This window comes from Mustela nivalis (genome assembly GCF_964662115.1).
Source record: "Mustela nivalis genome assembly, chromosome: 1".
NCBI lineage: Eukaryota > Metazoa > Chordata > Mammalia > Carnivora > Mustelidae > Mustela > Mustela nivalis.
Genome location: NC_139020.1, coordinates 187,437,512 through 187,464,713, shown reverse-complemented (window position 1 = coordinate 187,464,713; position 27,202 = coordinate 187,437,512). Strand labels below are relative to the sequence as shown.

General features: G+C 39.6%; 1 protein-coding gene across 9 annotated transcripts in view; it reads right to left on the bottom strand.

Moving 5' to 3' along the window:
- Nucleotides 1-27,202, bottom strand: part of FHIT (fragile histidine triad diadenosine triphosphatase) — a 1,429,687-nt gene that overhangs the window by 1,384,091 nt on the left and 18,394 nt on the right. For 7 of the 9 annotated variants that reach the window (XM_082727539.1, XM_082727542.1, XM_082727540.1 and 4 more), the window contains one exon: nucleotides 5,873-5,921. The gene's annotated coding sequence lies outside the window, so the exon portion shown is untranslated. Of the gene's footprint in view, nucleotides 1-5,872; nucleotides 5,922-16,665; nucleotides 16,718-27,202 lie in introns of those variants that run through there. The other 2 variants (XM_082727534.1, XM_082727537.1) reach the window with 2 other exon arrangements.

Below are 27,202 nucleotides of genomic sequence, written 5' to 3'. Positions count from 1 at the left end.
ATTACCAAGTCAAACTCCCACTAGTTATTCAATATATTCCTGCAAGTCCTATTACCTTAAAAAAAGAAAAATTAACTGTAAGATAGTTCCATGGTGGGTGAACATCAGTGAATATTTTCAAAAACATTCAACTAAAAGCCAGTAACAGAACACTTTTATTTTAATTCTCGCTAGATAGTGCCACACCTATTCATGGGAAAAGGACTCTATTTCCCTTAATAGCTGGGAATTAATGAAGACCAAATATAAGGAAAACAAGTGCCCTATATGCACGGCACTTTAAAATAGTTGAGATTCCCAAACAATACAAGAGCATTTTCAAGTCACACATGGGATATGAAGTGAAAATATTCTTGGAGGAAATCTTCTCTAATAATACTTACCTACTTCAGAGGGTGCTGGGAAGCTCTATTAACACCAACAGAATACTTTTAGATCTTCAAATAAAAGGACTATAGAAATGCAAAGTATTATTATTATAGTTCTGAAATAATTTCACACCTAGGGATGAGAAAACCGCAGGCCAAATTTTACTGCTTCTCTCCTGCCTGATAAACAAGAAATGCCACAAGCATGGGAGGAAGGGGGTGAAAATCAAACAGAACAAAGACATCAAAGTTTCTCTTTTACTTGAGCTTTGTATTCCCCCTAGATGTCATTTTAGGGGACTCAGAAAAAAAAAAAAAAAAATGAGTCCCTTTAAGGTCAGGGTTAATACAGAGACAATGTTCTTATTGCCTTTTTTTTTTTTTTAAACCAGATAAAGTAACAACAAACTGAGGTGAAAACATACCCTTGTCCACGTCTACAGGGCACAGTTCCTCTGTGCACCCACCAAACTTAATATATTCAATATATTCCTGCAAGTCCTATTACCTTAAAAAAAGAAAAATTAACTGTAATTTTAAAACCAGGATTTCAACTTAGTGACAGAACACAAGACTGTCCTCTGTTGCTGCTGACGGAGGTGGTGGTGATGCTGTTGATGATGATGATGGTGAGGATGGTGATTACAGGTAATGACAGGATATAGAACAGAAGGTCTCAGACCCTGCTGATCAATGGAATCAACTGTGGAGCTTTCTACATTGGTACCCTTCTCAGATCTACTGATTCTGAACCTGAAAGATAGACCTAAAGTGTTGCTTTGCTTTAACAGAGCCATTAGGATAACAGCTGAAGTGACAGTGTTTGCAAACAACGTCATGATTAAGAATGCAGACTTCCCCTAGAGAGACTGGCTGGTGGTTACTAGCTGTGTGACTCTGGGCAAAATACTTCAGCCTCAAGACTCAATTTACACATCTATAAAATGGAAATGCTATTACTGCCTACACCTCATAAGGTAGGTGCCTAGGAAAGAAAATTTTGAAAGCCTATGTTAATTACAAGGAAGGCCAAGAGTTCCACATTAAAGAACACATTACCAATCAGACCAATGTGATAATTTAAGTGTTAAATTTTGATTTAAGCAAAAATTGTGATATAATTATGTTAGGGGGTTGTGGGGACTGTCAAAGAACTATTGTTAAAATCAATACAGCAGGGAAATAAAACCCAGCATAAGCACATTTTTGGCAACAGATAAACACCGGAAGTATCAGAGTTGAAAGCTGCCAATTGTGGGGTGTGGGCTGGAAGGGTAGGAGAAATGCAGGAGGAGGGGGTAGGTGTTGCAGTTTTTCAGTATTTGCTGTTTAGTGCAGTTCTATTCAAACAAGGTAGATAGGTTGCTTTGACAAAAATAAAGGTGAATTTTAAAAGATAATTCAAAACATGTATAATATTGGATGTCTTTATATACTAGGGTTACCATAAGGTTTTTCAATTCACCAAAACTTGCTTTTTAAAAACTGATTGATAGAATCCTTCCAACTGTACCACCAAAATGCCCAGACGCTGAAAGTTTACCATAACCATTTACTATGTCCCCGGCACCCGCAGCCCTCCTTGAGGGATATAGCCACTGCCAACCACAGAGCTGCACGGAAGGTAGGGAATAATACTCCAAACTCACATTCTCGGCTTTTCACCCAGTGCTGGAGAGCAAGGTAGACCAGGGAATGCTGACAAGAGAGGGTAGCCTCCCGGGGCTCAGAGGAGCAAGGACAGAATGTCCAGCACAAGTACTAGATAGAGTTTTATTTTTATTTTTGGTTTTTAAATTTATGTCCCTTTTCTACTTGGCCTTATATTAAAAAAAAAAAAAAATCCCTTGATTTTTCAATCTGTTCAACATAAATGGCATCATCGTCATCAGCATCACCATCATTCACTGATGCTATGCCAGCACCTGACAACTGGCTAAGCATTCTCACACACATTACGTTTATGTCAACCTCAGAACACCTCGATGCAGAAGACTGGGCAAAGGTTATTCTGATTTTACAGCTGAGACCTTAAGAAAAGTTGGGTATTTTGCCCAGGATCATAAAGCTACCAACAGCAGCGCCCAAACTAGAAACCATGTTTCCTAACATGTCAGGTAAGTCTCTTTCCACCATACAAGGCACTCATGCTACTTATTCACAGTAGGAGTGCAAAATTGATGTTCCTGTGAAAAAATCATTAACCAACTTTGTTCTAGGCACTGCACAGAACACAGAAGTAGTAAGCAAACAAGACACAAGGGGAAACAGAGTGCACTTGCCCATTCCATTCTCGAGAAACCACAAGGAAGGCCAGAGACCAAAATAATTGAGTTTTCAATCACACTGTACACGTCGTTGAAAAGAAGGTGTTCAGTAGGGCAAGGCAAGTGTTCAAAAGAAGAATAAAGATTCAGGGAAAAGCAGAAAAATACGTAATGAGTTTTGTTTGGGGGGGTGGAGTAGGGGGAAGGAAATCACGGTCCCTTCACAATCCCCAGCCCAGGGCCCCAAAAACTGCAGCGAAGATCTCTCTGCTTCTCTTGCCATTTCCAGCTCTCCCCCGACACACACACACACACACACACACACACACACACACACACCCTTTGAGAACTTAGAGAAGTAGCCAGAAGTGACTTCTCTCTACCAAACACAGGAGTCATGAGAAGTCCAGCAAAACGGCCCACTTTTAAAACACTAAATTAAGAACTCTGCACCTTTTATAACCCACTACAAAACGTTCAGGTACTTACACATGATGGAAGGAAGTAATGAATGATTTTTTTTTTTTTTTTAGATTTTATTTATTTATCAGAGAGAGAGGGGGAGAGAGCGAGCACAGGCAGACAGAATGGCAGGCAGAGGCAGAGGGAGAAGCAGGCTCCCTGCTGAGCAAGGAGCCTGATGTTGGACTCAATCCCAGGACGCTGGGATCATGACCTGAGCCGAAGGCAGCTGCTTAACCAACTGAGCCACCCAGGCGTCCCTATGAATGATATTTTAATTGTAAACCTCTAAACATAGCCCGTTTATTATCTAGCTCCTTATTGCGTCAACTATTACTTCAGCTCCTGTGGTTCCAAGACTGAAGCCAGTTGGCTAATTTGAGGAGGATTATTCGAAGAAGACTAGGGGCTGGGGGAATCATGGAAAATAAGCCTAATTTTCCACTGGAAAATAAGGCTTAGCAACCATCATTTGCCAAGACAGACATGGAGACTAAAGAATAAAAACTGCTAAGGTAGTCCCACAGTAGGTATGTTCAGAGCAAAATGCCCACTGGGAGAAAGGAGAATCCTCTAGCTCAAAACTGAAACTGCACATGAACACCCACTTAATCAAGCTAGTGACCATGCACCCACCCCTAGGCCGAGTATAGGCCGCTGGGTATGGCCTCTGGATACAGTTCCACTCATCTAACCACCCAAAAAGGAATCAAAGTGCTGTTAGGAAGGGAAAACAGATACAAGACAGGGAAAGAAAGGGAAAGGAGGACAAGTCCTCTACACTTGCCAAGACTTTCTTCAAAAATTCCTTAAGAACCTAACTAACTAGCAGTTAGATCATTAATTTCTGAAGACTCTATTAACTAATAATTGTCTACACACAGCCAAAGAAAGCATTTACCCTGATGCCTACAAAACTTCACCTTGACAACTTCTTACTTCCAGAGGCCTCACTTCTCACTTTATCTGAAAGCTATCTTTTCCTCTGATTCCTAAAGACAAAGCAGAATTTGTCCTTCTTTAGTACTGACATGCTCATTTTGTAAACATTATCCTGAAGTTTCCAAAGAGCACAGACTTCTCAAAATGTCTAATGAATCAATTCAGAAGGATGCTGATTTGATGATAATGATGATGACAGTAATATTAACAAGAGCAGCAGCAACTAACACATACTGAGCATTTGTCGGGGGCCAGGACCTGTTCCAAGCCTTTAATACCTAATAATTCATTTAACCTTCACAACAGCCTTATGAGGAAAACAATATTACTACCTCCATTTCATGAACTAGGAAACCGAGACACAGTGGGTAAATAAGTTGCCCATGGTCCAACAGTTAATAAAAGTCAATCCAGGACTGAATCCATGTCTGACTCCAAAATACCAATTTAACAAAGGATATTCATTGAGAGCAGAGGAAAGGGTCTGTGCTGCGTGAAAACATTCTCCAATGAGAAATGGGAGCATCATAACGGTACCTAAAGACTGCAAGGTTCTGAAGCTTGCCACATCATCACCAGCCCCAATAATTTATGAGAATTTATTTCTAAGATGCCATCAAGTACCGCTTTACTCCAAGATGTGGCTCAGTGGTCCAGAGGTGTGTAAGTTATATGCCTGAAAACCATTAGAGAAAAATTCCATGCCAACCATCCTTCATGCACCAGAGTTTAGTCATTCCAAAGCAGAACCTCCAAATGGTGCTTTTATACCTCATGTTTTGATCATTCAAAAGAGGTTTTCTCCAATTTCTCTGCAAAAATCTTTTCCCCCTCAAAACAAACATTAAAAATTCAGCCCCAGAAGTACATTTGTCATAAAGTTAGGAATAACTTAAAATATAAGGTAAATCAAAATGGCTTTTCGACTTTAACTTAAGTGGTCACGGTCATGATTGCTGTAATAAAAACGACAGGAAAAAAACCCTAAAATTGTCAAAAACATAATTGATGATGAAAACAAATGTTAAATTATGGCATATTTCACCCTGGCCACCAAAGACTCTTGATGAAACTGCAGCCCTGTAATTCCCCAGAATGAATTCTTTAAATTAAAATACTTCATGCAGAACAGAAATTAAACAATGAATCAAAGAACAATGCTGTACAGCGGTATGCTTATAAATATACCTAGCAAAGAGGAAACAATTACATTTTTCCATGTAAAAACCAACACAATTGTAATGTTTCACAGAAAGCCAATGGGTACTTTTCCCATTGCTTCGAACTTGGAAGTTCATTTCCTGTAACTCACTTAGGGTCCACGGAGACTGGGCAGAATGAAATTAGCTACACCAAACTGGCTGGCTTTCTCCTTTCTACAAAACTAGCTTCTCCACGCAACTGCACAACTGACTTCCATGATAAATTTCATCCAACCCAATTCAAATGCCACTCTGCATTTTAGTTTAAATGCTTTATTTGGCCAGCTGGTTTTATTTAACCATCGACTAGAAGTGGTACGAGTGCATTCTTTTTCCAGCTAGCATTAATCTTAGTAAACTGAGCTCCATTGGAATGTCTTAACTGCTGAGAAGAAAGCAAAAGTCAGCAAGCATACAATTGCATTTGGCTACCCTCAGCACATCATTTTATTTCCTCCTGCTCTCTGCTAACTATTGCTCAGCACTTTTGCCTAAGAGGGGGACAAGCAGGTGGTTAAGGAAGTTGTCCTGTCAGCTGTATCTTTAATCCGAGTGTTTAAATCTCTGAATAAAAGAAAAATCAATGTTGTAAAGGCAATGTTTGTCAAGGCCATGTAATAAATACACTTACCTTTACAGACTGTTCTCAATGGATTTTTCTTCTTCTCTGAGCTTCAAAGCTGCAAAGAGATAAAAACAAAAGTAGGGTGTTATCTGTGAGTAAAACACCAAACGTTTCTTCTCCATGTCTCTAAGGAGAATTTCCATATGCCATTGTCTGTGGCACTGGCCAAGTAACCGGGGCCTCATACATCCCTCACAAAAGGCCAAAAAAAGACTGTCATCAAGTGCAGACAGCACACACATCAGGCCAGAATTTAGTCAGACACCCTGGTCAGATGGATAGTGAAATCTTTTGGGGTATGAGCACCTCAACAGCATGGGAATGGCCAATAAAGTGCAGAGACACAATTCTGGTAAACGCTGCACAGCACACTCACTCTGACCGAGCATTTTATGTTCTTAACTTCTTTCTGCACACTCTATTTCCATTTCTCTGAAAAAGTTTTACATGGGGGAGCCCATTCCCTTTCTACGAGGCACATGGTCCTTCCAAGGAAATAGTATTTATGTCACACTAATATTTCAAGGGGCTGATAGAATATCAGTACATCATTACTCATATGGTGACACCATAAGGTCAAAACTACTTGGGATATCCCTCTTTCTGTCACTCTTGTCTAGGTCCTAACATCTCATAATAGTGCAGTAGCTGGGAATAGCCAACTAATCCATGGTTTTTCCCATGGTTCTTTTTCTTTTCCTTCCATGTTCTAAGTACCCACTTCAGTCCTTACCAAAGAAACCATTACTGCTGATGCCTGGCCACTAAAGACCCAAGACTAGACTTCTGGGCTGTGATATAAATCCTAGAATATTAATGCATGAGATAAAGCCTCTCCATGAAAAATTAGAAATTTTCCCTTCCCCCTGTTATATGGATTTCAATGGTGTTGGGAGAAAAATAACCTGGGATAAACACAATTTGGGGAAAACTACATAAAATAGTATAATACTGCATTTTTATAAAATATGAGACTTATGGTCTGAAAACAGAGACCGACCTGTATGCCCTTCCAATTTAAACACACAGAAATGCTAACTAAGCAAAATATGGTAATAATTTGGAAGGACCAAGATGGTGGAGAAGTAGAAGACCAAGTTATCATCAGGTCCCAGGAGTTCAGCTAGTTATCAAACCATTCTGAATACCTACAAACTCAACAGGAGATAGAAGAGAAGAAGGGCAGCAATTCTAGGAACAGAAAATCAACCACGTTGCAGAAGGTAGGATGTGCAGAGAAGTGAATCTGAAGCCACAGGAAGATAGACCGTGGAAGGAGGAGCTGGCTCCCGGCAAGTGAGAGAGTAGTGGAGCAAAAAATCGTAACTTTTTAAGAAGTCTGCTCCACTGAGGGATGCTGCTCCAAAGGCTAAGCGGGAAGTGGAGCCCTTGCAGAGACAGTGTGGTCTCAGGACCCGCAGGGACACAAAAGGACCAGGGGTGTCTGAATGCAGCAGATCTCCCAGGTATCAGAGTGGGAAAGTCAGCTGCAAAGATGGAGCGAAGCAGTGGGCTTTCAGCTCAGGGTTACCTTAAACCGTGATCCAAGGCACACATGGGCCACTGCTCTTCGAGCAGGGACCCTACAAGCAGCAGATCCGGGCAGACCCCCTCCTTCCTCCTCCAGCAGCATGGGAGTGCACACCAGGAACCTGCTGGCTTTGGAGACTCCAAACGGGGCCATGCACCAGAGACAGAAATGCTCAGTCACAGGTCTGGTGAGCACAGAGTATGACCAGAGACCAGGGAGATAGGAAGGATTGACTGCTTTTCTCTGAGGGCGCACTGAGAAGTGGGGTCCCAAACTCTTGGCTCCTATGTGGCCGGAGATTGGGAGGCCGCCATTTTCATTCTCCGCCTCCAAAACTGTACAGAAAGCATTCAGAGAACAAAAGCTCCAAGAGTGAACACAAGCAGATTATTTAGCCTGGCCCCTGGCAAGGGTGGTGCAATTCTGCCTGGGGCAAAGACATTTCAGAATCACTGCCACAGACCCCTCCCACAGAAGATCAGCAAGAACATCCAGCCAAGACCAAATTCACTGATCAATGAGAACTGCAGAACTCTAGAGCTAGGGGAAAGCAACACATAGAATTCATGGCTTTTTTCCCATGATCTTTTAGTCTTTCAAAGTTAAAATTTTTTTTAATTTATTTTTTTCTTATTCTACTTTTTAAACTTTACCTCTTTCCAATTTTAATGGTTTTTAACTATTTTATCTTATTAATAATACCTTTTTAAAAATCTTCTTTACTTTTCATTGTTATACTCATATTTTATCCCTTCATTGTATTTAACCTTATTTCTTATATAGATATAGGGGTTTTTTTTTTCTTTAAAATTATGGTTTACAATTTCTTCTAATAGATCAAAATATACCCTAAATCTAGCGGATGGTTTTCTTACTGTCTCCAGCCTGATTACATTCTTTCCTCTCTTTTTTTTTTTCTTTTTTCAACCAACTTCATATCAATTCCTTTTTTAGAATCTTTTGAAATTTTCATCTTTACAGTCATATTCCACCCTTCATTGTGTTTACCCTTATTTTTGTATATATCTAAGTTTTTCTTTCTTTAAAATTTCAGGAGGTAGTTTCTTCTTACAGACCAAAATACACCCCAAATCAAGTGTGCAGCTCTGTTCTACTCACCAGTATAATATATATCCCCCCCCCAATTTTCTCCCCCCAGTTTAGGGTCTCTTCTGATTTGGCAAGTATATCTTTTTCTGGAGTCATTGCTACCCTTTTAGTATTTTGTTCTCTCATTCAACTATTCTTACCTGGATAAAATGACAAGGCAGAAAAACTCTCCACAAAAAAAGAACAAGAGGTAGTACCGACAGCTAAGGACCTAATCATAACGGACATTAGTAATATGTCAGAACTAGAGTGCAGAATGACAATTATCAAGGTGCTAGCTGGGCTTGAAAAAAGCATTTAAGATATTAGAGAATCCTTTTCTGGAGAAATAAAAGCCCTTTCTAGAAAATAAAAGAACTAAAGTCTAACCAAGTTGAAATTTAAAAAGCTATTAATAAGGTGCAACCAAAAATGGAGGTTCTAACTGCTAGAATAAATGAGGCAGAAGAGTCAATTAGTAATATAAAAAACCAAATGATGGAGAATTAAAGAAGCTGAGCAAAAGAGAGACAAACAACTACTGGACCACAAGGGGAGAATTTGAGAGATAAGTGATACCGTAAGATGAATTACTATTAGAATAATTGGGATCCCAGAAGAAGAAAGAGAGAGGGGGACAGAAGGTATATTGGAGCAAATTATAGTAGAGAATTTCCCTAATTTGAATGGAATAAGAATCAAAATCCAGGAAGCACAGAGAATCCCCTTAAAATAAATAAAAATAAGTCCACACCCCATCATCTAATAGTAAAATTTACAAGTCTCAGTTACAAAGAGAAAATCCCAAAAGTAGCTCAGAAAAGAAGTCTGTAACATACAATGGTAAAAATATTAGATTTGTAGCAAACCTAACAACAGAGACCTAACAGGCCAAAAAGAACTGGCATGATATATTCAGAGTACTAAATGAGAAAAATATACAGCCAAGAATACCATATTCAGATAGGCTGTCATTGAAAATAGAAGGAGAGATAAAAAGCTTCCATGACAAATAAAAATTAAAAGATTTTGCAAACACCAAAACAGCCCTCCGGGAAATATTGAAAGGGGTCCACTAAGCAAAGAGAGAGCCTAAAAGTAACAGACCAGAAAGGAACAGAGATAATATACAGTAACAGTCACCTTACATGCTTTACAATGGCACTAAATTCATAGCTTTCAATAGTTACCTTAAATGTAAATGGGCTAACTGCCCCAATCAAAAGACACAGGGTATGAGAATGGATAAAAAAACAAGACCCATCAATATGCTGTCTGCAAAAGACTCATTTTAGATCCAAAGACACCTCCAGATTCAAAGTGAGAGGATGGAAAACAATTTACCATGCTAATGGACATCAAAAGAAAGCTGGGGTGGCAATCCTTATATCAGACAAATTAGATTTTAAACAGAAGACTATAATAAGAGATGAGGAAGGACACTATACCATACTTAAAGAGTATGCCCAACAAAAAGGTCTAACAATTTTAAGTATCTATGCCCCTACAGGGGAGAAGTCAATTATATAAACCAGTAAATAACAAAATCAAAGAAACATATTGACAATAATAACTGTAGGAGACTTAACACCCCTCTTACTGAAATGGACAGATCATCTAAACAAAAGATCAGCAAGGAAATAAAGGCTTTAAATGACACATTGGACCAGATGGCCCTCACAGATATATTGAAAACATTCCATCCCAAAATAACAGAATACACATTCTTCTCCAGTGCACTTGGAACATTCTCCAGAATAAATCACATCCTGGGTCACAAATCAGGTCTCAACTGGTACCAAAAGATTGGGATCATTCCCTGCATATTTTAGACCACAATGCTCTGAAGCTGGAACTTAATTACAAGAGGAAAGTTGGAAAAAACCCAAATACATGGAGGCTAAAGAATGAATGGGTCAACCAGGAAATTAAAGAAAAATTGAAAAAATTCATGGAAACAAATGAAAACACAACTGAATGGGTCAACCAGGAAATTAAAGAAAAATTGAAAAAATTCATGGAAACAAATGAAAACACAACTGTTCAAAATCTTTGGGACACAGCAAAGGCAGTCCTGAGAGGAAAGAATATAGTGATACAAGACTTTCTCAGAAATAAGAAAGGTCTTAGGTACACAACCTAACCCTACACCTAAAGGGGCTGGAGAGAGAACAGCAAAGAAAGCCTAAACCCAGCAGGAGAAGAGAAATAATAAAGACCAGAGCAGAAATCAATGAATTAGAAACCAGAAGAACAGTAGAACAAATCAAGGAAACTAGGAGGGGTTCTTTGAAATAATTAATAGGATTGATAAACCCCTGGCCAGACTTATCAAAAAGAAAAGAGAAAGGACCCAAATTAATAAAATCACGAATGAAAGAGGAGAGATCACAACCAACACCAAAGAAATATTAATAATTGTAAGAACATATTATGAGCAACTCTATGCCAGCAAATTTGACAGTCTGGAAGAAATGGATGCATTCCTGGAGAAATGTAAACTACCAAAACTGAACCAGGAAGAAATAGAAAACCTGAACAGATCCATATCCAGTAAGGAGATTGAAACAGTCATCAAAAAATCTACCAACAAACAAGAGTCCAGGGACAGATGGCTTCCCATGGGAATTCTACCATTTAAAGAAGAATTAATACCTACTCTGCTGAAACTGTTCCCAAAAAAAAAGAAATGGAAGGAAAACTTCCAAACTCATTTTATGAGGCCAGCATTACCTTGATCCCAACAAAGACCCCATCAAAAAGGAGAATTATAGACCAACATCCTTGATGAACACGGATGCGAAAATTCTCACCAAAATACTAGCCAATAGGATCCAAAAGTACATTAAAAGGATTATGCACCTCAAACAAGTGGGATTTATTCCAGGGCTGCAAGGTTGGTTCAACATTAACAAATCAATCTGTGTGATATAATACATTAATAAAAGAAAGAACAAGAACTGTATGATACTCTCAATAGAGGCTGAAAAAGCATTTGACAAAGTACAGCATCCTTTCTTGATCAAAACTCTTCACAGTGTAGGCATAGAGAGTACACACCTCAATATCATCAAAACCATCTATGAAAAACCCACAATGAATATCAGAGCTAAGAGCTTTTCCCCTAAGGTCAGGAAAATGGCAGGGATGTCTACTATCACCACTGCTATTCAACATAGTACTAGAAATCCTAGCCTCAGCAATCAGACAACAAAAAGGAATAAAAGGTATCCAAATCAGCAAAGAAGTCAAACTCTCACTCTTTGCAGATGATATGATACTTTATGTGGAAAACCCAAAACACTCCACTCCAAATCTTCTAGAAGTCATACAGGAATTCAGTAAAGTGGCAGTATATAAAATCAATGCACAGAAATTAGCTGCATTTCTATACACCAACAGCAAGACGGAAGAAAGAGAAATTAAGGAGTAGATCCCATTTACAATGGCATCCAAAACCACAGGATACCTAGGAATAAGCCTAACCGAAGAGGCAAAGAATCCGTACTCAGAAAACTATAAAGGACTCATGAAAGAAACTGAGGAAGACACAAAGAAATGGAAAAAAGTTCCATACTCATAGATTGAAAGAACAAATACTGTGAAAATGTCTATGCTACCTAAAACAATCTATACATCTAATGCAATCCCTATCAAAATCCCATCCATTTTTTTTCAAAGAAATGGAATAAATTATCCTAAAATCTACATGGAACCAGAAAAGATTCCAAATAGCCAGAGGAATGTTGAAAAAGAAAACCAAAGTTGGTAGCATCACAATGCCAGACTAAGCTCTGTTACAGAGCTGTAATCATTAAGACAGTATGGTACTGGCACAAAAACAGACACATAGATCAATGGAACAAAAGAGAGAGCCCAGAAATGGACTCTCCACTCTATGGTCAACTAATCTTCAACAAAGCAAGAAAGAATGTCCAGTGGAAAAAAGACAGTCTCTTCAAAAAATGGTGTTGGGAAAATTGGACAGCCACACGCAGAAAAATGAAACTGGACCATTTCCTTACACCACACACAAAAATAGACTCAAAATGGAGGAAAGACCTCAATGTGAGACGAATCCATCAAAATCCTTGAGGAGAACACAGGCAGCAAACTCTGACCTCAGCCACAGCAACTTCTTCCTAGAAACACTGCCAAAGGCAAAAGAAGCAAGGGCAAAAACGAACTACTGGGACTTCATCAAGATCAAAAGCTTTTGCACAGCAAAGGAAACAGTCAACAAAACCAAAAGAGAACTAACAGAATGGGAGAAGATATTCGCAAATGACATATCAAATAAAGCGCTAATATCCAAAATCTAGAAAGAACTTAATCAAACTCAACACCCAAAGGACAAATAATCCAATCAAGAAATGGGCAGAGGACATGAACAGATATTTCTGCAAAGAAGACATCCAAATGGCCAAGAGACACATGAAAAAGTGCTCAACATCACTCGGCATCAGGGAAATACAAATCAAAACCACAGTGAGATACCACCTCACACCAGTCAGAATGACTAAAAGTAACAAATCAGGATAAGACAGATGTTGGCAAGGATATGGGGGAAGGGGAACCCTCCTACACTGTTGGTGGGAATGCAAGCTGGTACAGCCACTCTGGTAAACAGTATGGAGGTTCCTCAAAAAGTTGAAAATAGAGCTACCCTACAACCCAGCAATTGCACTACTGGGTATTTACCCTAAAGATAAAAGTGTAGTGATCCAAAGGGGCACCTACACTCCAATGTTTATAGCAACAATGTCCACAATAGCCAAACTATGGAAAGAATCTAGCTATCCATCAACAGATGAACGGATAAAGAAGATGTGGTATATATATACAATGGAATACTATGCAGCCACCAAATGAAATGAAATCTTGCCATTTGCAACAAACTACGTGGATGGAAGTAGAGGGTATTATGCTGAGTGCAACTGGTCAATCAGAGAACGACAATTATCATATGATCTCTCTGATATGAGGAATTTGAGAGGCAGGGCAAGGGGTTTTGGGGGGCAGGCAGGGAAAAATGAAACAAGATGGGATCAGGAGGGAGACAAACCATAAGAGACTCTTAATCTCACGAGACAAACTGAGGGTTGCTGGGAGGGTGGGGGGGGGGGATAGGGTGGCCGGGTTATGGACTTTGGGGAGGGCATCTGTTATGGTGAGTGCTGTAAAATGTATAAGTCTGATAATTCACAGACCTAAATCCCTGGGGCAAATAATACATTACGTGTTAATTTAAAAAAAAAGAAAGAAAGAAAGAAAGAAAAAAGAAAAAAATATGGTGATAATTTAAGTACATATATACCCAAATAGCCAAGCTCAAAGAAAAGGAAAAGACAAATGTGAAAATATAATGAATGTAAATTTTCTAGAATAAGACATGAATCCTCATGAAAAAAGCACACCGAGACCTCAGCAAGATAAATAAAAGCAAATCCACAGGTAGATACATCAGAAAGAAACCACAAAATACCAGGAGATAGAAAGCCTTAAAGTCAACCAGAGAGAAAAAACAGACTCCTTACAAAACAACTTGTCATCAGCAAAAATAAAAGCAAGACAGCAATGAAATTACATGTTCAAAGTACTAAGGGGAAAAAAAGTTCAACAAAAATTCTATAGCCATGCTAAACAAATTATCATTCAAAAATGACAGAGAAATAAGGACATTTTTCAAGGGAGGGACAAGAATTGTTTTCTGCTCATAGTAGTTTTGCTAAAAGAAATACTAAAAGGCATACTTGAATAAAAAGGAATTGACCCCAGATGGAAGGAATGAGCAGCAAAAAGCAATCGGAAATAAAGACATTAGCAAGCATGATGGTAAATCTAGTAAATTTAATAATGAATAATGGGTATTAAGTAATAATTACTAAGCCTTGGTTGTAAAATCCAACAATAACAGTAATGACCAATTTTTAGGGTTTCCAAATAAGGTGAAATTAGTTGTTAGTTCCAATTATATGGAATAAGGGAGGGGAATAAATTGCTTAGAAGGAAGAGACAGACACTGATCAAACTGTTAAAGATATGCATTAAAGTTACTGACTAACTTGTTAAGCATAACCAGCATTTCTTTCTCATTGTATATAGTCAAAGATACCCTTGCATACATGCTCACAAAGATGCATACAAAAATGTTTAGAGCCTCATTGCTAGACTACCAAGAAATACTGAAAACAACCCAAACACCTATCAACAGTACAATGAATACATACATTTTTACAGTCTTACAATGAGGTATTATACAGCTTTGAAAAATCAATGAACACCGTCACATACATCAACATCTGTGCCTCTCAAAAATATGATATAAAACAACAAGCAAGTCACAGAAGACTATAAGTATCATTCCATTATATACAACATGTTCAAAAAGGTAAAAATACCATCTTGTTTTAGAATATAACACATAAGTAGCAAAACGGTTAAAAAAAAAAAAAGCAAGGGAATCTAATGATTGGGGAAGATTCTGGAATATGGTCATGTTTTATTTCTTGGCCAAGGATATATATTGTATTATAATAGAATACAATACAATTATACACTTCCAAAAATTATTTTGTATGTATGGTATATTTCACAATTTAAAAACACATAAGAGTAATCAGCAAAATAATAGGGATGTCCAAACCAACTTAGGGAACAATATAAAGAACAGAAAACTCAGCCAATTCTCCATAGCATATTGGAATGGAAGCAGGCAAGAAACAAAGGAAAGCATAAATGAGTAGAAAATACAAAAGAAAATATTTAAAGTAAGTTCAAATATATGAGAAATCAGAGTGAATGGATTAAAGACACCTATTAGAATAATTTTTTAAAATGGCTTTTTTTAAGCCTTGCTTTATGATGTTTATAAGAAATACATCTAAAATATAAAGGGAGTTGGAATGGGAAAGTATAGAAAACTACTCACCAAATAGGGCTCACCTTGATCATATAATGACTTGTGACTGGCATGCATGGTATTGCCTTTAATTATTTTCTCCTGTGTACATGTTTATCACCTTGATTAGTGTCCAAACTCTTTAAGATCTATGGTCTTTATTGTGCAAACCAACCACACCAGCCCATGCATTGTGAACCCCAGATTCTATACCTATATCAAATAGTCCTTCAGTAAATACGCGTTGAGCAGACAAGTGCACTTGGATTCTATAGCCTTCATGTACATCTCTCTGGTGCCCAAGCATTTTCCACATGGGTGTGCTACATACCCAAAACAGGAGCAGATCAGGATTAAAAAAAACTCTGGTTTCTGGGGCACCTGAGTGGCTCAGTTGTTAAGCATCTGCCTTTGGCTCAGGTCATGGTCCCAGAGTCCTAGGATTGAGCCACACATCAGATCGGGCTCCCTGCTCCGCGGGAAGCCTGAATCTCCCTCTCTCACTCCCCTTACCTATGTTCCCTCTTTTGCTGTGTGCCTCTCTGTTTAAAATCTTTAAAAAACAAACAAACAAAACAACAACAAACAAACAAACAAAAAAAAACCCACTCTGGTTGCAATGCCCAAAGTACATTATCTCTAGACAAAAGTCAGGAAGAGCCACTCAAAGTAGTCCTCCCTTTCCCCTGTTTGCCTTGACCCAAAATTCCAAGGACTCAAACTTCTACAGGCCACGAAACCTTTTCATCTGCAGCAGGAAGGTGGTACACGACCTCCCATTCCCCTCAAGCCTAGCTCATCTCCATTTTGTTCTGCAGCACACAGACTCTGTAACCTTCATATGACCTCCTGCAAGACAGATTAGATTTAAATCAGTCCAAATAGACTTGGGCTTCAGCGGCTTCTGAAAGACAAAAACATGGAGGCAGAGCAGTACAGGCCAATAACACTCTGGTTTTTCTTGGTGGTTTTTCAGAGCCTCCTAGAAAATCTTTGCCAGCCCCAACCCCCTCACTCCATTACCCAGCCCCCAGCTCCCTTAAAAACCAGCCTGAATTTAAACAAACATCATTCTCAAATACAGAAACTTCCTTTGCGATTCATCTTCTCCCAACTGAAACCTCTCTCTGGGAATCATCCAACTACACTTGACTTAACACAGCCCTGCCTGGACCTGAGTGATTTCCCTTCATTGCATTCTGCAGACCTCACCTGACTTCACTGCCACATTAAAGAATTGGTTATTGACCTTTAAGTCTTTAACAATTATCTACATACCTGGGAAAGAAGTCTGTTCACCCGGGAATGAAGACAAGACACAAGAATGAAGACACTGAATAAATTCGGCCCTCGTCTTGCTTCTTATGCTACGTTCAGTGAGCTGTTACTGCCAACAAATTATTGCAACTTCCTTTCAAATGATAGCCAATTTTCAACCAAGAGAAGATTCTTAAACCTTTTTCTACATATCGGTGAAAACCAGGCAGCTGGAAAACATAGCCCTGGTTAAACGACCTGATGATAAATGAATTATTTTAAACACATGGAATTATTTTCAAATCTTCATACTGATTTAAATGTTCACAAGAAACAGCAGCAAAGACACTAGAAACTTGACATTTCTCAGATACATTCCTAGAAGTCTTACTTCAATTTATATGTATATATTTCTAATAGAATTTCTAAGTCAGAATTTGTGAAACTCTAATATATTTAGAGTTCAGAGGGGTAATTAGAATAATTCTTAGTTTTGTACTTCACCTAGAAAATGAATCAATAATCTCAAAATATATGTGGAAATCCTTCCACTAGAGCCTAAATTCAACAAAGATACAGACAACATCTATCTTGTTCTGCACTGAATCCACATCATTTAGAACAGTATCTAGCACATAACATATTTTCAACAAAATTTGCTTAATAAAGGAATATTGTAAGTTTGCTTTACTATTAAAATTGAAAATTCTTTTTTCTTTTTAAGATTTTTTTTTTAATTTTTATGTAATCTCTACACCCACACCCAGTGTGGGGCTTGAACTCATCACCCCGAGATCAAGAGCCATATGCTCCACAAAACTGAGCCAGCCAGGCACCTCTAGAATTGGAAAAAAAAATTTTTTTTAAGATTTTATTTATTTATTTGTCAGAAAGAGAGAGAGAAAGCACACAAGCAGGCAGAGAGGCAGGCAGAGGCGGAGAGGGAGGGAGGCTCCCCGCCAAGCAAGGAGCCCAGTGCGGGTCTCGATCCGAGGACCTCAGGATCATGACCTGAGCCGAAGGCAGCAGCTTAACCCACTGAGCCACCCAGGCATCCCGTAGAATTGAAAATTCTTAAGTTAGGGTTAGTTTTGTTTATTTTCTTCTTTTTTCCGCTTTTCTTAATTTGTATTCTAAGCTTTCTTAAGATGAAAAGATCTCTCTTTATGGAAGCCTACATTTGTATCACCACACACACACCCACACAAACACACGTACACATACACACCCCCAAACACCATCGCCACACCTGTTCAACGCTGTCATATTTGCCAGGCACCAGAAAAGTAAATTTGCCAAGAGTATGAGCTCTGGAAAATCATTAGGTGACATCTAAGGAGCTGCATACCAATCAGCCAATAATTAGCATGTTAAAATTCAGAGAGTTTGTGACAAATCAAATTCCATGAATCTCAGGGAGCATGACCCCGGCCGGGTTAGCGCCCTGGCTCTGGGGAGGCAGTGGCTTTGTCTGACCAGCAAGACAGGACTGGGAAGCACCATGGCCAGTCTAATCCCAGGGGAGACATTCTGACAGTGTGACATTTGCACAGGGATGCCCTAACGTGGCCCCAGTATGTTTCCTCAAAACGGGATGACATTTCAAGTCAAACAGCTTGGTTCCCCACAGTCCAAACCTTCCCCAAACTCGCATATAACCTGATTTTGAGAAAAATAGGGTCACCTCAGAGAGAAACTGGGGTTGTACAGAAGCAATGTTAAAATAATCCATTTTTTAGGAAGGTCACGTCAGATATTCTGTGTTTAACCTCATTCGTTATCATTCTGTGCTGACACAGACCTCAGACAGCCTGAGTCTAAAAAACAGTTCTCATTTGAGCAAAATCCTGTTCCTATACATCCACCCTGGATACTTTTTAATGAATGCTGAAACCAGTTACAAAATTGCGCTACCAAAAGGTGTGGAGAGTGGCTGTCTGTGCACTGTGTCCTCACTAAACTCCTGCTGTCTGGAACTGCTGTCCACATGCGAGGCCGTCCAAGGATGTACGGACACTGCTGTTCCTGCTGCTGCGGGCCCATTGAAGGTCACCTTTCTTACATGGCCGATTCTATCCAACGGGAGAAACCAAAGAGGGTGGAGAACACCCAGCTCCCCACTGGGCTTTGGCAGTGTCCATATGCCTCGGGGAACACACTCTTACAAGAAGTCCAGGATGAAGGGCCTGTCCTCTAACCAGACTGACCAAGCTCTTGGGGCAAACACTCTGCCTCCATCACATACATGCCTGTGTGGGCCTGGTCTGAGTATGTTCCCACCCCAAGCCAAGGGTGACTGTTCCACCGGGCCTCTACTCTACTACAGGGTCAGGCAGCAGCCTGTGCTCCTCCTGGCTCACGGCCCGATGTTCTGATGGCCCAGCTACGTCATTGCAGAGAGGGAGTCTGGTGGTGCCCTCCCCTGAACTCTCCATCTGGAAGATTCTCTGGCCTCCTTCCCTCTCATTTTTAATCTGACAGACACTGCTGGACAGGGAAACTCAGAGTACACCAAAGTTCATCTTCCCTTCCCTGCTTCTCGGCTGGCTTAATCACAGGGGCAGAACGAGGTTGGCATGGACCAGGATGCCAGGAATTAAATGAGGGTCCCTGACCACTGGAGCACATTAGTCCTGCCTTCCAAAGTCTTAATTAGTCTTCCTCTGCCTGGCACACCCACTTGCCTTTGGAAACCAGGAAGGTGGCAGAGTAAGATGCCAGGCTCACACCAAGTACTCCACAAAACACTGGTTGGGAATGGTGGTGGCAAATGCCTGCTGGCTCATGGTTCTGCAACAACAGTCAGTTTTGAGGCCTGGGCCCCAGCAGCAAGATTTCTGCTCCCCTTTCTAATGCAAACAGTTATGCAGCATTACTCTGAGTGATTGTCAGCCACCAGCTCAATTTGGAAGCAAAATGATCTTAACAAACAGTGGCAGACTTACAGATAGGCTGCCGAGTCTGGGGACCGAAACAAAGGACAAAAAGAAGACAAAAAATAAAGAGTAGGATTGATGGTGAATGGAAGAGGGGAAAATGAACAGAGCAAAGAGAAATGAGGAGGATTATGGGAATAGGTACCTCAGTTCTGCTACTCCAAAATGAGCTGTGAACATAGCAAGGGACTCGGGTGGAAGCAATATGGGAGAAATCACAGAAAGGAGACAGAGCAGCAAATCTGGAGATTTTGGTGCTGGGACAGATTCAGGGCTAGCAATGGAACAGATTCAACATGAAGTAACATTCGAGAGGTTTCAAAAGACAATGAGTCTTAATTCTGTTCTGTTTTGCACCCTTTGAGTTAAAGTGGCACACCAAAATTTGCTATTTTTCTAAGAGGACATTGACAGATACAATGGGAACACTGAATACATTTTTTCCCTCTGCATTCATTATCTCTGGCCCTTATCCACAGGCCTATTGCAGACTAAATTGGATTTTGGATCACTGGTACTGAGGCGCTGCAATTAATTAACAATAAAAACATAATATTTATATCCAGGCCTAACAACATCTGACATTTAAACTATTCTGCCAGTCGGGCAAATTCCATCCGACAAATTTTCATTTTAATGAACATGACAGGCCACGGTTTACATGATAGACCAAGGAGCAGCAAAGAGTTGATCTCTTGGCATGTGCTCTCAAGGCCTGGCCATGCTAGAGGAGAAACCAGCTGGGGAACCGCTAGAGGAACAGTAAGCCCAGATCCCCAGCCCCACCCAGACAGACCAAGAACACATGTCCTACAACAAAGATCCTAGTATGCAACTGTCCTTGTTTCTGTGCAAGCTCAAAGTTAAATACCTACTGCCCCTTTTGATCCACTGGATAATTTGTCTATCTTTGGGCTGCTGACATTTTCGTTGGGGTATGAAAATCCCTTAGTCCTTACTAATTAAAAAGTGATAAACGTTTTGCAAGGCATCCAATAATGTGCAAAGTACACAAGAGTTGGAACTGATGCAGCTTTCTCGGTTGGCACAAGACTGGCCTTCCGTGTTTTGCCAGATGGTATATCTCAGTAAGTCCCCAATCCCTGACTCAAGTGAGGGGCATTGTCAATATGATGCTGAAGCAGAGACTATCTATCTTTAAATGTTATCTTCTTTTGCATTATACTAATGCCAATGGCCTAACATTTTTTTTTTTTTCTGAAACTTTCACAGCTAAGGAAGTTTTTCATTTTTCTGTGACTCATTATTCAAGCCAACAGATAGTACAGATGAGGGGAAAAAACTTCATCTCCATTAGAACCACGTAAATTTGATGGAAACCAATGTCAGGAACCACATCTCCCAGCCTGACCTCTGGTCGCTCCCCTATGGGTTCCGGGTGAAAGAACATGGACAAGATAGAGTAGGTTTCTCCAAACCTGTCTCCACTACCCCAAAAAACGTTTAAGTTAAGGACAGAGTTAAGGATGAAAAATTCAAAGAGACCAAGGCAATTAGACAGAAGCTTAACAGATGTGGGAAGGAGCCGGTGAAAAACTAGTAACAAATTGTCAGTAGGAGCCCTTCTTATTGGAAAGGCCATATATTTCTAGTTCACTTATCTAAAACACTCTTTATCCTAGCTTTTACATCAATTCAAAAGAAATGAAATGAAGTTCCAATTTAAAAGCAAGACTTCTTCAGAATATGGATTTGGTTCTTGGGTTCCAATCTCAGCAATTAAAATAGCCACCTTCATGGTGATTTGTCTTCAAACAATGGCTCTGAATAGATCCAAAATGGTAACAATGTTCCATGGCACAGATATAGCCATGATACCAGAACATGAAATCCTGAAAGGGTAACAGCATTCCCACTATTATAACCCAATTCCGAGTCAGTATGGGGTTTTAGTTAAGACGACAACCCGTACATAGAGTGTAGACACACACACCTGCACACGTACACACACACACACACACACACACACACACACACGTTACAGGAATAATCGCATATTTGCAGACTTTACATGTATTCCCCCATATATAACTCGGTAAGTACTGTTAAGAACTCTATCGCACACCAAGAAAAGGGCAATTAGAGATAACAGACCTCTGGAAGAGGTGAAGTCCAAAGTCACAGGCAGGTAAAGTGGCAGAGTTAAGGTACAAATCCCAGCCCAAGCCTGAGCTCTATACCACATAGTGGCATATGATGGCATCAACAAAGGAGATGGCATGAAGGAATTGATTCATTTTGGCAATAGTCAAAATATCTTTTAAATACCAGGTACAAAACATTTTCAGCCCATCAGATGCTTATTTAATTTTGAAAAATCAACTTTTACAGAGCTGCTATGTTTGTTAATGCCTTGTTTATTCTTGAAAAAGGAAGGCCTACCAGGGAAAAGATGCATTTCTTCAAGTTGGGAAGAAATGCAAGACCCTGACTGGGTTGAACTGAAAATATTTGACATTACACAAATGAATAGAATCTAAAATTTTAACATGGCTAAGCGGGAGGCATGTACTAAAATGGTCATATCAAATTCAGAACACAAAAAATTTAACATGCTTATTGTCGTAAACAAAGGCATTTGGTTAAATGAAAGTTCCATCAAAGCTTAATAACCAAATTTGAGTGAACACAAAGTAAAGGGTTATATACTTTCTGCGGTTTCAGTAATAGCTAATCTAATAATGGTAAATGGAGGGTTATTGTTGATTCCTTTGCCTCTGTTTCATAAATTAGATAAAGCAACCTGGCAGTTACAGTACTTTGTGGAGTTTTATTTGACTAAGTGATTTTAAAGCTATCTCAAAATATAACAAAGTCATGACTTGAATGACTACGGAACTGTACCCTGCTTACCATCACCACCTTAGTACTGTTGACCAATGTGAAGTGGAAAGCTTCCTGTGAACTAAAACTGTTCTGTAAAGCTCCATTTACATCTGCAGAACTGGCCATTACGAAGGCAAAGTGTCAGTGGCATGGTGTTATCTGATATTCCCTTGCACCAGGGCCAAGCTTGTAAACTATAAAGTGTAAGAGCAGTCAAGTGTTACTTATTTCTTCTGATGCAAAACTTGGGAACAGTAGAATTTCTCTGGTTAATGATTTTTCATAGCACATTTCCAATTTTCTCCTACAGTTTATTGATCTGGAATACTAAAACAGTGTTCTTCCCTAGCTAAAGAACATACAAAGCCTGTGCCCTGGGTCCCATGAGATGTACCTGGAAAGGCAGCCACAGTGGCTCATCAGGGAGCTTAGGAGTGGCATTTTCCTTATTGAAAAAATGTTCTGGTCGAATCCTAGGCTTTTTGATAACAGGGAACCCTTCCCTAGCCTCTGCACTTGGAGATGACACCCTGCACTTGCAGTTCTGAGAGCCGATGGGTTGCCTTCACAAAAGCAGTCTATTTTCCTGTGTTTTCCCCCTTGTGCCCTGATATGGTTACTTTCAATTACCCTGATAGCCCAGGAAGAAAAATATCCTTCTCTCCATATTTCATTCACATAATAAGAATCTGCAAGCTGTTCTGTATGACAGATGAGGACTGTGAGCTGAAGCAACTTGTTCCGCCTGTCAGCCTCCAAGAACCCACAGCAATGAGATACAATCGTGATGACATTACTAGAGAAGAAGTGGGTCAAATACATGGTCACTTTAAAACAGAATGTCAACTGTTCTTTCCACTTCAGTAATTTGATGCAGTGGTGGCTCGTACCTCCCCCACCCCCCCAAAAAACAGAAAGAAAACAGCACTCACTGCTATTAGCTAAACATGCACACGCACGCACACACACACACACACATGCAACTATTGTTAAAAGTATTGTTCCCATAACCCCTTTTTCAGCCTCTGACCGATCAGCCAAGAAAAGTTTATTAAGTATCTACTATGAGTCAGACACCAAGGTAGGTAGAGTGTTGAAAAGAGACACAGCCCCTGCCTTGCAAAGTTTACAGTCTGGGGTAAAGGACAAATATTAACAAAGAGATTAAAATTGATGTAGGGAAGTACAAGGTACTCAGGGACTTATTAAATAACTAACCAAGTCTTGTGCGTTAGAGTGACTTTCCCTGTGGAAGAGATATTTAAGATAAGGTGTTAAGTAGAATTACTAGCCAGGTAAGAGGTGAGGGGGAAGGTTCCCAGCAGAGGACCTTTGTCTCAAAATGTTTCCTTTCCAAGAAACCAAGGCATTAAGATGCAGTAGAAAGTATAATGGGATACAGGAAGCCATGAAGTCCACTACTGGGAGCTAGTATCTTTTCATTATTTTAACCCCTAGCTTAAAAAAAAAAAAAAAGATTAATTAAAAGAAACACTTTAGGGCGCCTGGGTGGCTCAGTGGGTTAAGCCGCTGCCTTTGGCTCAGGTCATGATCTCAGGGTCCTGGGATCGAGTCCCGCATCGGGCTCTCTGCTCAGCAGGGAGCCTGCTTCCCTCTCTCTCTCTCTGCCTGCCTCTTTGCCTACTTGTGATCTCTGTCTGTCAAATAAATAAATAAAATCTTAAAAATAAATAAATAAATAAAAGAAACACTTTAAAAAGCACTGGTATACCTCAGTCCTATCTTGCCATGTAAGGGCAAAAGTTACCATAACCACATCTTCTTGCTGATCTAAACACTAAGGTAGATTTTACTTTTAAAAGAAATCTAATTGATCTTGACTGTTCTGGTTAAAACCCATGGGTTATTTTTAAAAACATGTTTTGACAGCAGTGAAACTTGCAGCACATACACCACCAAAAGCATAAATTTGTTCAGGGTAGAAGAACATGAAAATTAACAAAAGCAGTGGTAAATGTGATATATTAAAAAAAAAAAAAAAAAAAAAAAAAAGACTACCAATGACCTGCCCCAAAAGTGGAAATTAAGAACAAAAAGGTTCTCTTCTCTAATACTTGGTTATGAAAATCCTGATTTGTTTTTTTTTTGGGGGGGGGGGGCTGCTTTGGATCATTTAAAGTTCTTATAGCACACAACTTTTTTCCATGGGCTTAACAAATTGGAATAGCACACAACTTTTTTCCATGGGCTTAACAAATTGGAATGGAGAGGGAAAACTGGATTTATTCATAAGTATGCTTGCCCTTTCCACTAAACCCCAAAGTGTGATGTCTGGACTGTTCTTTCCAATCTCAAAATGCATCCCCAGAATCCAGAATCAATCAAAACTGCATTTAACTAAGGGCTGAATTTGGCCCTAAAAAACTGAGTGACTGAGCGGGGCTACTAGTATTGGGAGTTTGCTGTTGTTGTTGTTTTATGTCCTTATCTAGTAATTGCCAGCAATGAATTTAGCAGTTGCTCCAAAATGAACACAAGCCAGGGCTACTTTTATTTTGTTTGTTTGTTTGATATTAGTTTCAGGTGTACAATATAATGATTCAACAATTCTATACATTACTCAGTGCTCATCATGGTAAGTGTACCCTTAATCCCCTTCACCTATTTCACCCATCCCCCCCACTACCCCCCCACTGCTAACCATCAATTTGTTCTCTATAATTAACAGTCTATTTCTCGGTTTGTCTCTTTTTTCTTTGTTTGTTTGTTTGTTTGTTTTGTTTCTTAAATTCCACATATGAGTGAGAGGTATTTGTCTTTCTCTGACTGACTTACTTCACTTAGCGTTGTATCCTCCAGATCCACCCATGTTGTTGTAAATGGCAAGATTTCATTCCCTTTTATGGCTGAGTAATATTCTATTGTGAATATATACCACATCTTCTTTATCCATTCATCTAACAATAGACAGTTCTGTTCCTTACATAATTTAGCAAAATATCATGCTGCAATAAGCATAGGGGTGCACATATCTTTTTGAATTAGCATTTTCATATTCTTTGGGAAGATACCCAGTAGTTGAATTACTAGATCATATGATAATTCTATTTTTAATTTTTTGAGGATCTTCCATACAATTTTTTACAGTGGCTGCACCAGTTTGCATTCCCCAAAACAGTGCACGAGTATTCCTTTTTCTCCAAATCCTCACAACTAGGAATACTTTACAAAAAATACTGTATGCAAACCATGAGAATCCTGTTACTTAGACCCTATCTAGAGTTCATTCTGGAAGGCATATTTTAAGAGAAATACTGGCCAAGTTAGAAAGTACCTACAGGAGGGTAACAAGAATGGTGGAGGTTTCTGAACTTCTCACAAGGGACAATTGAAGTACCTGGGGAGGTTCAACCCAGAGGAAAGTAGAAAGAGACACAAAACCTGCCTTCGTATAGTCAGTGTTCACTCACTGATGAAGACTTTCCATTTGAGCACTTCCTCTGCACTGGACAAGGCACTGTGCAGGACAATAAAACGGCAGCACTGAGCAAGAAAGCCCCTTTCTTTTATCATTTGGAAGAGAAAATAGCCTTTTTCTGTGGCGCTTCCCAGGACACAGTAGAGCAGAGCACAGGTTCAGGAATCTGAGCACTAAAATCAAAGTCTCTGGTGGCCCCCAAAGAAAGATGTCTTTGTCAAGCAGAAGAGGAAAAGACACAGAGAAGGCCACGTGAAGGAAATAGAACCACAAGCCGAAGAATGCCTGGGGCCACCAGAAGCTGGAAGAGGCAAGGAAGGAATCTTCCCTAGAGCTTTTTGAAGGAGGACACAACAGCCCAGAACTGTGACATGAAATTCCTTAAAAAGTACACACCATAGAGGAAGGGAGGGAAAAATGAAACAAGACAAAACCAGACAGGGAAACAAACTACAAGAGACTCTTCATCTCAGGAAACAAACTGAGGGTTGCTGTGGGGTGAGGTGGGGAGGGATAGGGTAGCTAGGGATGGACACTGGGTAGGGTGTGTGCTGTGGTGAGTGCTGTGAATTCTGTAAACCTGATGATTCACAGACCTGTACCCCTGAAACAAATAATACATGATATATTAAAAAAAAAAAAAAAAGGACACAGCACATTATTTCCTATGGGAGCCACCATCCCTTGAATGAGAATGGAGGGGTTGTTCTTTACCCAAAGTAGAAAATGAAATATCTCACAAGCCAAGCTAGGGGGGCCAATGGGTCTTCAAAGAGGAGAAACCTACCTTTATAATTCTCTCCCTCCTTGGATTCGGAATACTTCAGACCCTGCCAACTACACCCTGGGAGGCAAAGTCAAAATGTGCAGCAGGCCAGGCAGTAGGGCTAGGAAATTAAGATATAGCTGCCTGCTCCTATTAGCGGCATTGCCGCAGGGCCAGAATACCGCAGTTCATTTGGGCCTGGTTTGGCTGAAAAGATGCGAGTTTCAAATAAGGCCAGACAGGAGAATAGATAAACAAAACTATGGAGTATTCACATAATAGAACATTATACAGCAGTCAAACCAAATAAAGTGAAGTACAGAATGGTGTATATTGCATGTCCCTTTTTTTGTAAAAAAAAAAAAAAAAAAAAAAGGAAGAAAAGTAATTTAGATGTGTATTTTCCTATGCACATTAAAAAATACCAAAAAAGTTCAAAAGAAACTAATCAAAGTGACTACCCTAAGGGAAATGGGACAGAGATAGGGGTATGGGCACAAGAGCAGCAAAACTTTATATATTTTTCTATTGTTTTGATTTTTTAACCAGATGAATATATTACCTGCTCAG